Raw genomic sequence first — 13,827 nt, 5'->3', positions numbered from 1 at the left:
TGCTGAGTCCCAAAATATCCAGGGTAAAATGGAGAGGGAGAGATCCCCCTATCTCCAGAGTTTGTTGTCCTGCAGGGACTGGATGACCACGGGTCCGTGCCGTAGAGGGTCCCTGGATCTCTATGCAGTTTGGATGAGGCAGCCTGGGAAAAATGTGTGATCTGGTGAAGAGTTTGATGGAAGTGCTGCCCATGATCATCTACAATGATGGAATTCCTAGATGTGGAAGAGTTGAAGTTCAAGAGAAAGAAAGGGGAATATAAAATCTACTGGGGAAATAGAGTCACAGGATCCCAGGAGGCATGAACTGGAAGATCTCTCAGAGAGCACCTTCTTTTTGTGGAAGAAGAACCTCAAAGTCGCAGAGGTGAAGCTCAAGGTCACTCAAGGAGTCAATGGCCGAGTCCAAGCCCAAGCTGCCTCACTAGCAGAGCTATGAGCCGAAAACAAGCTTTTCTAACGGTAAATGCTGTTAAACATGAAAAGGAGTTATTAAGAGAAGTTGTAAAAATGTCTTTCCCTAGAGGTTTTTAAAACATGTTCACAAGTGAATAAGTAAATCAGATGTGTCATTTTTTTGGAAGGAGGAAGCATAGTAAAGTGTCAAGAAAATGGACTGTGCAGTAAAAAGAAAGCTGGCTTCAGATCCCTCTGATGCTTCCTCTGTGACCCCATTAGACAGGTCTATCTACCTGCCTGGGCCTGTTGGCTCACTTTTACCCTTGTAGGGTTAGATTGGATGACCTTGAAAGTCCCTCTTAGCTTAGGATCTATAATAAGGTATGGATCCTATTTTTCAAAGTATAGTTTCTGTCCATTCTTTTAAGAAGCTCTGAACTCTACATACACATATAACTTTTTTTTTTTCCTTTTATTTTGCAGTAAAGATATTCTGGATTCTGATGGGAGGAAAGGGATTTCACCAGAACTAAACTTTCAGGATGTTATTCAGAGAAGATTTAGGGGAAAATCATATTCTACAGGTGTGAGGCTGAGAAAAAAGCACCTATTTTGACGACAGCAGCTCCCATATATCAAATTCGCATAACACAGTAGCCTTAGGCTAACCCAGCTTTGTGGGACAGGGGCCATCCTAAGAGCAGGGCCCTTGGATATTAAATTCAGGTGATTATGAACTTCAGTGTTTTGTCTATGAAGGGCAGTAGTTGGCTTGAGAGTTTGGGAATTATGTTAAAGAGGTGAAGATGAGTCTTATGATTCCTTCTGGCGTGCCTTTTTCTTGTGAAATGAAAAAGATTAGAGGATTTTGACTTTCTGAAAGTGGACCAAGTCCTGAAAAAATAGATATTTGACCCAGGGTTCCCAAAGCCCAGCAGTGTATCGTGGTAACTCAAGGAGAACTTTATTATACTCTATCTGGGAAGAGAAAGGGTTTCCTATGAAAGGAAACCTCTTGTTTTGATATAGCAAGCTGTCTATCTTCTACAACACCCATGGGGAGACCTAGCAGAAAAATCACTGTTCCCATGTGTTTCCCGAGTCTATATGGACTGTCTAATTTAAGATGATTGGAAGAATGTCATCATTCTTATATGATGGAGCTGTTTCCTTTTGTTTTTTTGCTTTATTGACTGGCTGATTTCCCCATGACAAATTATTAATAAAAGGAGGTCCACATGAGCAGTGAACCTCCCACCTCCCCCCACCCAAAGTGATGAAGTTTCCATTTTATGGATACCAATTTCTCCCCACAGTGATTATTTCTCTGCTGTTTTCTGGTTACTTAAGTGGGAAAAGTAGCTGGTATGTTGTTTGATGTGAGGAAGACTGGTGGGCCAATGATGGCCAGAAGTTTCGATCTAGGGAATCACAGTCCAAATCGATGACAGTGTTTTGGAGGAGACCCACTACCCTTCTTGCCTTTCTCTTCCATAATGAGCTGCCGCTGCTTGTCTGTTTATTAATTTTCCATCTAAACAGATTTTAAGGTGGTAGAGAAGGGAAAAGTAGACAGTGAGGGAATCATTCCCTCAGCAGAAAAGTAGTTCCTTCCCCCCAAATAGCTAATCATGTAATCAATGACACCCTATTCCTTTGCAACAAGAAATATGTTTTCATGAACTAGGGATTGTTGCAAGCAGAGCAGGAGTGTTTGCTGCTACATAGTTCTTTAGAATAACACAAAAAGACAGCAGAATCTACAGCCATCTGCGTTCTTGCTTATCGAGTCCCACTCAACAGAAGGAAAAATACAAGAATAAATCAGATCTTGTAACTTGGCAGTAAAAAAATAAAAACTTACTTCACACCTTGATTTTCGTCCTCCCCTTAAAGGAGGTGTGAACCCCCATTGCTTTCAAAGGAGGACCACATTTAATTAAATCCATGTGCATTTAATCGTCTTTACTGAGTGTAAGTGGATTTACAGGAGGCCAGGGAACCTTTGGGGGCTTCTGTGTAGTGGCAGTCGCCTCCTTGATGCAGGCTGGGAATTTACGAGCCTGTTGACATTAATGGAGGCACTGGATGGCTTCGGGGGGCTCGGCCGGAAACCCCTCCATCCATATATTTTTCATACTTGATGAAACACAGATAAATCTCTGTGCTGTGAGTCTGAAGCAGAAAGACCAGTTGAACCTCAGTGTCAAGCCACAGGGGGAAAATTGATCATTTCAGTGGCTCTGCTTTCTAAATCACAGCTGGCTAACAGAGCGGGTCACTTTCCCACTTGGTAGAAAGTTCTGAGTCTGTTCCTAGATTTGAAATCTAGTATTATTCACCCAAATGTTTGATATAGTAGAATTAACCATGACCAATATCGAATGGTTGCCCTCCACCCTATCACACGTTCGAACAGCCTATATTTGTTAAATCTTAACACGAGAAAGGGAGGAATCGATTCCCAAAAAAATTGATTTCAAGTCAACTCCATAATCTTTATGACTCTCCCTTAGAGCTTCCTGAAAGGTGAAAAATTAGGTTGTCAGGGGCTTCCCTGCTTTCTAAGTTCTAAATCCTGATCCTAAGGAATCGAGCAAGACATACCCTTGTTCTGGACATTTAAATTGTGTTCTGATAAAATTTAACACTGATCACTAGGGACACAGCCTGGGAACCTGAAGATGGGCCAGACAGTGTCAACTTTGTTCCCCTGTGCACACAAACAGATGCTCATGGGCACACACACACACACACACACACACACACACACACACATCCCTGTTTTAGGTTTGGGGGCTAGAAGGGTTTTAGTGCTCAGTGGGGCTAACCCCTTTATTATCCAAGGAAGGAGGAGTCCCAGGTTTGCTGAGGGTCCCCCAGAGGTCACAAAGCCAACACCAGGCTGCTTCAAAAGCATTATATAGGGATGTGTATTTGTGTGTATACAAGTGTGTGTATATATATATATATATACACACACACATACATAAATGTAAAATTAACATGTGCTTATATGTACATACAAAGTAGATATACAGACTTTTGTTTCTTGTCTGGGCCAGGGAGTTTGTTGGAGAACTCCCAGTATGGAAACTTCTACCACGAGACATTGTCCGCTATGTTACAACTCATCATCAACTTGACAAGAAGAAGAATTTATTAGGTGCCTAATTTTTGCCCCAGACATTGTGCTGAGTACTGGGCGTACAGATGCAACAAGCAGACAGCTCTTGCCCTCAGAGGGCTTGGGGGAGAGGGGAAGGACATACAGTAACTTGTTCACGGATCAGTCATTTCAAGTTAGAAAAACATGATTTAGTTCTCAAAGACCAAAGGGAGTTCATGGGATACAGACAGATGAAGTGACTTGGGGCTCCCTGCGCATCACATATAGAAAAGAGAGTTCTCTCTCTGCGTCTGTCTGTCTCTGTTACTTTTTCTTTGTCTGTCTCTCTCCCTTCTTCCCCCTCTCCTTTCCTCCTTTCCTCCCTCCCTCCATCTATTTGTCTGTCTATCCTATCCCATCCTATTGAGATCTGTTTGTAAAAATGTGAGTATATACACATATATTTCACCCCCTGGCTCACATAGTAAAGTGACTTTACTTCTTACCAAATCTAACTTCTCTACTTGCTGAAACAATCTGATTTTATCCCATCTTCTTAAACAAATCACCACCTCTGTCATCCCCACTCTTGTCCTTATTTTCAGTCTCTCTGTGTCTACTGGGTCACTTCTTACTGCCTACAAACATCCCATATCTCTTGGAGAACCCTTCATGATCTTTCCATCCCCTCTGTGGTCCTATTTCTCTTCCATCTTTTGTAGCTAACCTCCTTGAAAAGCTGTCCACATTTGGTTCTTCTACTTCTTTCTTTCCTCCTCCTCATCTTTCTCTTCTCTTCTCTTCTCTTCTCTTCTCTTCTTCTCTTCTCTTCTCTTCTCTTCTCTTCTCTTCTTCTCTTCTCTTCTCTTCTTCTCTTCTCTCTCTCTCTCTCTCTCTCTCTCTCTCTCTCTCTCTCTCTTCTCTTCTTCTCTCTCTCTCTCTCTCTCTCTCTCTCTCTCTCTCCTCCTTACTCCTTACAGAGTCTGGCTTGTGACTTATTATTTCACCAAAATTGCTCTTTCTCCAAAGCTGGCAGTGAACTTGTATTTGCCGAATCCAGTAGCCTTTCCTCTGTCCTCATTTTCCCTCTGCAACTTTTAACACAATTGGTCACTTTCTTCTCCTTAATATCTTCTTCTGTCTAAATTTTGGGATACCCCTATCCCCTGACTCTCCTCCTACCCCTCTGACTGCTCCTTTTCTATCTCTTTTGCTGGATCTTCCTCCAGATCACTCTTTTAACCAGAACTCCAAGGGATTTAATTACCATTTCCAAACTAATGCTTCTCAAATCTACCTTTCTGGTCCAGCCTCTCTGCTGACCGACACTCTCGTGTCTCTATTTGCCCTTTAGTCATCTCAAGTTGGATCTTAAGGCTCAGTATGTCCCAAAACAGAATTTACCTTTTTCCATACACTCCCCTTCCTCAGCAACCATTTCATTACTAAAGAGGGCAAGAGCTTCCTTCCCATCCCTCATGCCACCAAGCCCTTCACCCTATAAAATCTCTCAGTTATTCCTCCCTCTCTCCTCTGACCCTGCCCTCCCTCTAGTGCAGACCCTCATCCCTCACACCCGGACTATGGTTATAGCTGCTGAAGGAGGGGGTCTGCTTGCTCCAAGTCTTTTCCCCCTCCAATCCATCCTCTCTTCAGCAATCAGAGTGATTTTCCTAATGCTCAGTTCTGATCACATCACCTCTCTACTCAACAAAACCCATGGCTCCCTCTTGCCTTCCGGAGAAAATACAAAATGCCATTTTTGGCATTCAAAGCCCATAATAACCTGCCCCTCCTACCTTTCCAGTCTTGTTACATATGCTTTACTCTCCAAATACATATCCATTGGACCTGTGACACTAGACTTCCTGGATGTTCTACTAGCAAGATCCTCCATCTCTCAGTTGGGGCATTCTCTCTGGCTATCCCTCATGCCAGAAACACTTTCATGTGTCCAATTATGAGCTAGGAGAAATTCACTAATCTTCCAAAATAGCTATAAATATCTGTTTTTGAGCTTTTTTTTTTGAAACTTGTTTCTGAGCACTTTCCATTTTTATTAGACTTTCTCCTTTGCAAATGAATATATTCCCACTGGTATTTACACATACCTGAATAAATCTTTTGAATCCTGCACAGATCCTAATTCTTCTATTCTAAACTGCAAGTTCTTTGAAAGCAGAAGCCAGGGCTTTTTCATCCTTGTTCCCCACTTATTGCCTAGCATAGTACCCTAAAATTAAATTGATTACTGTGGGTGGTATGAACTTAAGATGGGCTCCAATTATGGGAGCTCTCTTGGATTCTTCCTGATTAACTCACATGCAGTCACTTATCCATGTAGACATTTCATTCCCCCATAAAAACTTAGTTTTCCCTTTATAGCCTGAACACCCATCATGGTGCCATGTACAGAGGAGACTGAGAAAAATTGGTGGAAGGTAATTTAGGATTATTCTACGGCAGTGAGAGGACATCTCCTGACCGGCTGGGGCACCTTTTGTAGAACTGGACACGTCTAAGAGAGTAGATCCTAAGGATCTGTTCTTGAATGTGGCAATATCACAGGGGCACAATCCTACAAATCAGGGCTTTTTGTGATCACTTCCTGTTAGACAGGTACTAGACAGCAGAGAAATAGGAGAGATGCTCTCTGGCTGCACAAACCTAAATCTTTAAATAAACACAGGGGATGTCGTGTAAGAGCCCCACTTGTGACACTAATTAGCTGTGGGGCTTGGAGCAAATTCCCCTCTCTTGTTTTCCCCTCCTGAATGGTAAGCTCTAGGAGAACTCACACTACATTAAGTCTAGCCCAGCATGGTGCCTTCATGAAACACGACTGTGTGCCACAGGTTAGGGGGTACCAGAGCTCTGGGCTGGGAGTCAGCGGGTTTCTTCTCCCTGAGTTCAGATCCGGCCTCAGATACTTAGTAGCTCTGGGCCACTGGACAAGTCACTAAATTCTAGCATTCTATTTCCTCACCCATAAAATGAGCTGGAGAAGGAAATGGCCAAGCGTTTCACCAAGAGAACCCCAAATGGGGTCACAGAGAATAAGACTGGAGGAAAAATCACTGAATAACCAATCAATGGCCATGTACCAGGCTTGGGGGGGATACAGAGGAGAGCATTCCTGCTCTCAAGAAGCTTACATTCTAATAAGAGGAAGCAAATCAGGTTGGAAAGTGGGGACAAGGAAGAGAATTTTTGTTAGGAAAGTTACAGGAATGATGAGGGGGGAACTCAGATCATCTCAGACCAGCACAACCTGCCCAGTAGAAATGATGGGATTTATTGATTATGGTTCCGATTGCTCTTCCTCAGATAAAGGGGTAGCCAACCAGGGATGTGATTCTCCCAGTGTGTTGGGGACCTAGATCCCAGCTGCTCTATGTTCCCCTTGGGATTCTAGGGATAGTGCAGGGAGTTGTAATGTGTTTCCTAGTTCTACAGCTCCTAGCCTCCACCATGATTGTCAGTAGATGCCCATCAAACCAATGTAGCTAGTTTTTTAAATGGGTATTTATTGTTTTATGTGAATGCACATTTTTAAACTGTATTGGATTGCTTACCTTCTCAGGATAGGGAATGGAGAAGGAGAGGTAGAATTTGGAACTCAAAACATTTTAAAAATATTTTAACACATAGTTGGGGGAAATAAAATATTTTTCTTAAAAAATGTTTAAATGGGTATTTACTCTGGTGGTATGATGAGCACAAAATAGCTGCCAAGGATTATGATGTATTTTGGGTGCGGAAAGTTGGGGTAAAACATAGTAACAAGTCCTTAGATAAGTTAACCCAAGAAATAAAAGATACACTCAGTCATTAAAGAATTAATGTACAGTCTTAGAAATTGGCTAAGACCGTCAAGAGAATGTGGTGTGCTGTCTCCCAAGGCATGCTAAGTGAAAAGCAAAGTGGGCTAAAGGGGGGGGGAACCTCGGCCTGGGACCCGCAAGTCCTTCCCCCTGGGCAGTGTGTAATGTTTCAGGGGGTTCCTTGTAGATCCATGAATCTGCCTTGAGTCTTTGCCTCCCTGGGCAAACACTGCCACCAGCTGGGCACACTGCCAGAACCCAGATGAGAAAGTCCAAATCGTGGAACCCTCTCACGATCATTCTCCTGGCAAAGGAAGAGGAGGCTGAGAGAAGGCTGGGCCTCTTCTCCCCTAACCAGTCCCCTAAACACTCCTTTTTGAGGCTGGAGAAGGGCTTCCAAGTTAAACTTTCAGACCCTTTAATCATTCCAATTCCAAACTAGTTTCTTGGTTTTGTGCCCATCCCACAGAAACCAAGCTCAACAATCAATCCCGTTGTTAAATCCGTTGTAAAAATGTCTCCATTGAATGGAAATCCAAGCCTTGTACATACCTATGATCCTAAATACAAGTGAAACGAATTCTCATCTACCAAAGCATCAGTTTTTCAGTACCCGGGATTGAAGGGGGGTGGTTTGAGTTGGTTGATGGACTCAGAAAACTACCCCCATTAGAATTAATAGTGGGGAGAACATTTATCAAGTGCTTATACATTGGGGAGGGACTTCCCCCTTCCATTTGGGGACTGGGACAAATGCCCAGCATCAACTGTTCAAGCATGATTGCGTTTAGTCCTGTCCATCATTCAAGTGAGAAAACTGCCAAAACTTAGCAAAATAATATAACTTTTGGACTCCTGACTCTCAATCCCGGCCTCCCTCTATCTAGCTCTGTAAATATATTTCAATTTTGATCGTTATTTTCAACAAAATTGAATTGACTTGAGAAGTTATGAGGTGTTCTATAACTGGTATAAAATGTTGTGGGAAGGGGCTAAGTCACATTTTAAAATAACTTGATCAGAGTCTCACAATGAGAGAGGCTGTAAATTTGCTTTGAAAAATGTGTGAGAATATGAATATACCATGAGGTTCACAAATGCAGAAGGAAATTATTAAATTCATTGGTTTACCGAGCTAAGTAACCGTCCCCTTCCAGTTCAAAGTGGCCAACAGATCCTGTCCTTTGGTGAGCCTTGAGGATGGAGAGTCACTAGTGTTTTTAGAAGCAGCTTCTTATTTTTTCCCTCTGTTCCCTGGGGATTAAAAAAAGAGAAAAGTCAATTTATAAACTTTCAACTCAACTTGGCTAAGATGATATGACTCTATTACTTAGAAAATTGTCGTCAAATGTGTATATATCTGAAAAAGATCTGGGAGGTTTAGTGGACCGTAAGATCAACATTAGTTACTCTTGTGATATGGCAACCAAAACATTACAGGCAATCTTGGGCAATATAAAGGGAGAATAGGGAGGGGATAGTCAGCATCCCAAAGACAGTAACAGGACAGTCATAGTTTACCCAATTGTGTCATGGAGAAAAATGGGTTCCCATTGAAAAGAAATTTTTGTCGAGCAAGGTGGCCACTTTTCAATAATACCATGAGATGGCATCTCTCTAAGTAAGGTCCCTCCATCGTCAAGGTTTTGAGCTTTAAAATATGTTTCAAAAACTCTCTTTACTGTAAAAATGTTTTTATGATTGCCTGATCCAGTCTTCTATAGTAAAATTAATCTCATTTAAACAAGAAATCATTGAACATATTTCTTGTGTGAAATCTAAACCTCAGCTGGATTTTCCAAAGCCAGCATACTTTGGTTTGCCATGAAAATATTGGTCTATTATTCAGAAAGCTTGAAACAGATTGCTTTTATTACGTAGGCCAAAGTTCATGGCCTTATTTTAAGTCATTTTATGTTTTATCATCATGCAAGCAAAGAGAGAATATTATTTATGGTGATTTGCTCCAAGTTTGCCCAATTACACGGAATCTATTTTATCCAGAATCTGTGTTTTCTCAGTTGTTACAAGAAGCCCCGGTTTTTGCCCAGCTGAAATATTAAAAAGTAAAATGTTTAAGTGGAAAAGAAAATAGGTGAACAATGTAGCCTTGTAAATGATTTGAGTTCTGATATCTTTTTTTTTTGGGGGGGGGGGGTTCAGTCTGTGAATGTGAAAAAATGGTGGTGCTTATATTCTTTCAACACTAAATATGCAGCTAAACAAAGCCCATTGTGGAGACAGAATTGCTTTATTTAAATTTAGAAATAGCTCTTTATAAGATAAATAATTTTTGGGTAAGATGAGGGAAAGAGCTGTGTGCTGAGAGACAAGATATTTTCTTTCTTTGACTCTGTAACTCCAGCCAAGGGGATCAGCACCTGATATATAAAACCATTATTAATAATGGTTGCTGATTAATTGATTCATTGTAGAAAGATTACTGGCAGGTTTTGTGGAGTTTATTTTGGTTTAGCATCCATTGATTAAGTAGCAGCGAAGGGGAAAAGCCTTGAATTTGGGATGTGAATCTGAGTTTCGTATCTCAACTTTTTCACCATATGAAACTCCTTTCTCCAATTTGGGTTTCAGTTTCCTTCTCTTTGGGGTAGCTAAGTGATCTTGCAGTGGATAGAGTGCCAAGCCAGGAGTCACAGCAAATTCAGCCCTAGACACTTACTGGCTATGACTCTGAGCAAGTCACTTCACCCTGTTTGCCTCAGTTTCACAATCTGTAAAATGAATTGGAGAAGGACATGGCCAACCACTTCAGTATCTGCAGGGAAAAAAATAAAAACAAAAAACAAAAACCAACAAAACTACAAATGGAATCACATAAAAAAATGAAAAACAGCAACCACTAATTCCTTATGTTTAAATGAGGGTGTTAGGATAGGTACTAGCAAAAGTCCTTTCTACCTTTAAAATTCTGGGATTCTAGAAGCATTTGCTGTCATGTTGGATATTGGAAGAGAAAATAAAAAGAGGAACGAGGGGAAGGAGTTTAGAAAAGCACAGAATCTGGTCCACTTAATATCTAAATAGCTATTACCTCTATAGTATCCTGGAGAAATAGGTCGAGTTATGGGTAACACACTGCCTCCTAAAGCAGCCCATTTCTCTTGTGAATGTTTTAATGGTTAAGTTCATCTTTATATTAAACCTAAATATGAATCTCTGCAATCTCTGCTAGTTATCTTCTGGAGTAAATCAGAATGAGTTTATGGGAAAAACCTTGATTCTCCTAGCTGACAAATAACTATTTTTTCTTTCCGACATTTTTTTAAATTTACTTACATGAACATTTGATAATTCCCTAATGTAATGTAATCTCACTGCGGATAGTAATTGTAATGTGTTTGTATTCCCAGTGTTTTGCACAATACCTTCCACCTGATGGATACTGACACTTTAATTCAGTGGTTCCTAACTTTTTTGTCCCATAAACTCCACAAACCCTTTTACAACAACAACAAATGTATTTAAGTGGACAGTAATTTAATTTACTATTATTATATTTGATTTAATTTAATGCACTAGTTACTAATAACTTTTTAGACTTAAATACTTGCAATAACTACAATAACTTCTACCTCCAAAGCTCCAAATTAAAACACATACTATATAATTCCAACAGCAAAATATCAAAAATGTATTCTGCCAATAATTATGAAAACTCCAAACATAAAATTATAAAACTAGTTATGAAGCAATTACAAAAATTTTAAGTGAGATATCCTGTTAAAATTGGAGGTCGATGAACGAGTGGCCGATAATTTTTATAAGGGGGTGAGTTTTACGTAGATTGGTCATTAGTTTTTGTAGTTGAATTACAACAATGGTTTTTCATGCCATAGGCTATGGTTAAAGTCCATACTAAAACTATTATGGAAATGATCATTTTTTTGTCTTTGTTATTGATTTTTGGGTTTGTTGCTTTTGCATTCATACTGACACTATTCATATTGTCATGAGCACTGTCATGAGCATATATGAACATGTTGTATTCATACTGACACTAAGACTGTATAAGTATTGTTTATGATCTAACATATTTTTCCTATGTCTCTAATACTCATTGGGGTCATGTCCATAAAATGTTTTTTTTTAAAAAATCAGTTTAATAAATGTGAATTGGTTTGTTTGTTTTTGTTTTGTTACGGTTTTTTGCTGAAGCGATTGGGGTTAAGTGACTTGCCTAGGGTCACATAGTTAGGAAATGTTAAGTGTCTGAGACCAGATTTCAGGGCTTCAGGGCTGGTGCTCTACCCACTGAACCACCTAGCTTTCCCAACGGTTTTGTTTCTTTAAAAAAAAAAAAAAAAGTATTCAGCAAGATCTCATATTCTTACTATTTTCTGCAAGATTTCATATTAAATAGCTTTATATCTTACAAATTTTGTTGAATACATGTAAAATTTTAATGAAATAAGTTACAATTAAGATGTCAATCACAGTATATTAATCACACATAAGTAAAATCTCAATGTTAGAGCTGTTTATTTGAACAAAGTATTCTTAGTCTAACATCAAACAGTCTTAAACTGGATTCTGCATCAAACATATCTATATTTTATTTTTTTTAAAGAATAAAATGAAAATTCCTGCTTGCACAAATATGTGACAGGAGACTTTTACAAGCTCTCGCTAAAAGATAGAAATGTGTGCATTCATTTATTTATTTGTAGACCCAATTAACAAAAACAAACAGCTAATTATCACATAAACTCTTTACTTTTCTTTTGACTGATGACCAGGATCCAGGTACTTAAAGCTCAGTTGCAACTATTGCTTCCTTTTTGACAATATTTCTTTGTAAATTAACATTCATAAAGAAAGAATCCCTTTTTTCTTCTCTTCTACCACTGGCACATGGTTGTATTTTAGCTTGGCCATCCCCCTTCCTTTTGTCTCTTACTCAGCAGCTGACCAACAACAGACTCTTAAAGTTTATGTTCTTTACCAGCCCTGCTTCCATGCAAATACCCAGTAAAAAATGCATATTAAGTACAGAGATGAAGACACAGGGAATGAACCTGTGATTTCCTAGGTTGGTTTAAGGATCTCTCAGATAGGGAAACTCCCTCTCACTTGCTCTGCAACTTAAACTTCCTTAGCTGATTTAACAGGAAAGGTTAAGTTACTTGCCTGGGGTCACACAACCAATTATGTATATAAGATGGGACTTGAATACCCCATGTCTTCCTGGCTTTGAAGTCAGCTCTCTATCTTCTGTCAGATGCCCCTTGGATACAGAAACAGCCTTGACTCACCCCCACAAAAAATGCAAAGAATTCTCTAGATCTCATTTAAAAACCCAGAAAGTATGTAAATAAATTCACAGTTGCCCCAAATCAGTTATGGGATCTTAGGCTCACTGACAAAACTAAATGATACCTTAGAAACCATGGAGTCCAATTCTCATTATCCAGATGAGGAAATTCAGGGGCTAAAAGAGGTGAAATGTTTTGCCAGAAGTCACACACACACAGTTTAGTCAATGTTTGAGGGAGGATTTGAACTTTGTTTTTCTCTTCTGGACTTCAAGCCCAGGGTTGTTTCCACTGTGTCATTTTAGCTGCCTCCAATTCAATATAATTTTCTCTCTCTAGAGAGAGAGATCCTTTTTTATAGGATCTAAAATCCTTCAGATTCAGTAGATTTGCGATCCCTTTGAAAGGAAACTGCGTGAGTTTGGCAATGAGGCAATACCCACAAATTTTAGTGACTCTTCTCCCAAGAGATCCAATATAGAATCCCTCCCCCCAAAACACACAGACACACTTATGATTCAACTTTGTGGCAGGAAGGACACTTCCTTGGTCCGCTGGATACCTTCCCATCAGATCTGCACTGTCCAAATACCCCCTATAATAGAATGTATATGTGTGTCCGTGGGGAGGGGGAGTCTTCCATGGCTTTTGTACTCGCATCTCCATTGACACAGCGCTTGACACATATTGTAGTAGATGCTAAATAAATGCTTTTTCATTCATTCAGTACACATTATGGGCTTCAGTGAACCTTTTGGAACCCAGAGTCACCTCCATTCCACAGGCAAAGATTAGAAGAGAATTTATTTAAGAATAAAATAATCCCAGTGTCTTTTAGTTAAATATTCTCAAGAATAGTTGATTTTTTAAAAAGTTAATGAGTTCTCTATGAAACTGGAATGCAACTCCTCTGTAATTTCTCACTATGGAAACTTGGTTCTTGAGGCAAGTACAAAATCCTCTGAATGCCCAACATTTTTCTCTGTTGCCTCCTCCCCACCACAAGTGCCAGGTGCAGATGCTTCTGTGAACATGCTTCCTCTGTGCACATGGGGTCAGCTCTGTGGTCATAGCCACGTTTCGCAGACTCTTTGCCCAGACTCTTGGTCTAGGTTCTAGAGCTCCGGGACCTGTACCGTGCCAGTTTTGGACCACCCTTCCCCAAGGGTCAGCCGGTGGGGTCGCAGAAACCAGGGGAGTGTGAACAAGCAGCAGATCTCCG

At 40.1% G+C, this 13,827-nt stretch overlaps 1 protein-coding gene and 1 long non-coding RNA gene across 4 annotated transcripts in view; one reads left to right on the top strand and one right to left on the bottom strand.

Annotated features, from left to right (window-relative positions):
- Positions 1-13,827, top strand: part of IQCA1 (IQ motif containing with AAA domain 1) — a 191,007-nt gene that overhangs the window by 41,535 nt on the left and 135,645 nt on the right. The gene's annotated exons all lie outside the window — the stretch shown is intronic.
- LOC127562977 (uncharacterized) overlaps positions 1-13,827 on the bottom strand; it is a 34,195-nt gene that overhangs the window by 12,671 nt on the left and 7,697 nt on the right. The window contains exon 2 of the long non-coding RNA XR_007953852.1: positions 8,464-8,586. This is a non-coding gene — a long non-coding RNA (uncharacterized LOC127562977). The remainder of the gene's footprint in view (positions 1-8,463; positions 8,587-13,827) is intronic.

Source organism: Antechinus flavipes, chromosome 4 (genome assembly GCF_016432865.1).
Source record: "Antechinus flavipes isolate AdamAnt ecotype Samford, QLD, Australia chromosome 4, AdamAnt_v2, whole genome shotgun sequence".
Lineage (NCBI taxonomy): Eukaryota > Metazoa > Chordata > Mammalia > Dasyuromorphia > Dasyuridae > Antechinus > Antechinus flavipes.
Note: the sequence above shows the minus strand (reverse complement) of the source record. Positions and strands in the feature narration are given on the sequence as shown.